Source organism: Salminus brasiliensis, chromosome 7 (genome assembly GCF_030463535.1).
Source record: "Salminus brasiliensis chromosome 7, fSalBra1.hap2, whole genome shotgun sequence".
Lineage (NCBI taxonomy): Eukaryota > Metazoa > Chordata > Actinopteri > Characiformes > Bryconidae > Salminus > Salminus brasiliensis.
The window spans coordinates 8,347,740-8,348,597 of record NC_132884.1 but is presented as its reverse complement, the minus strand read 5'-3'; positions in this window follow the sequence as shown (position 1 = coordinate 8,348,597).

Sequence of the window (858 nt, the reverse complement as noted above, 5' to 3'; positions counted from 1 at the left end):
CCGTGTTTCCTTTGTATTGTCAACTGGAACGGGTTTACGAGGGTGATGTGGCTGGACATCAGCAATTTTCCTCCAAAAAAGCCAGGATTTAAACGTCACAAACAGGAAATAACAGCATTAATAACGATAATGACAACAATGTAGTACGGGGCTGTCTTCTTTAGCAGAGTACAATGCAACATGGTTATTTCATGTTGTTAAAACAATCCAAGCAGAACATGGCTTTGGCATTGTAGCAACATCTGTAAATGTCGTCCTCTTGATTTTTAGTTTATCTTCATTGTTATTATTATTTTTGTTGTTGTTGCCTTTTCCAACCCACTAGCTAGGTCTCCTATCACACAATACTACCAGCACTGGAAGGGTTACATGAAGTCAGCCAAACTTGCAGTCTCTTGAGGAGAGATCCAAGGCTTAGACAATTGCGCCACCATGAACATTGTGTGTACAAGTCACAGAATTCACTCACACCTACGCTGCTAAAAAAAATAAAGGGAACACTCAAATAACATCCTAGATCTGAATTAAATATTCTCATTGAATACTTTGTTCTGTACAAAGTTGAATGTGCTGACAACAAAATCACACAAAAATCAATGGAAATCAAATTTATTAACCAATGAAGGCCTGGATTTGGAGTCGCACACAAAATTAAAGTGGAAAAACACACTACAGGCTGATCCAGCTTGGATGTAATGTTCTTAAAACAAGTCAAAATGAGGATCTCCTCCCAGACCTGGACCAAAGCATCCGCCAACTCCTGGACAGTCTGTGGTGCAACGTGATGTTGGTGGATGGAGCGAGACATGATGTCCCAGATGTGCTCAATCAGATTCAGTTCTGGGGAATGGGCAGGCC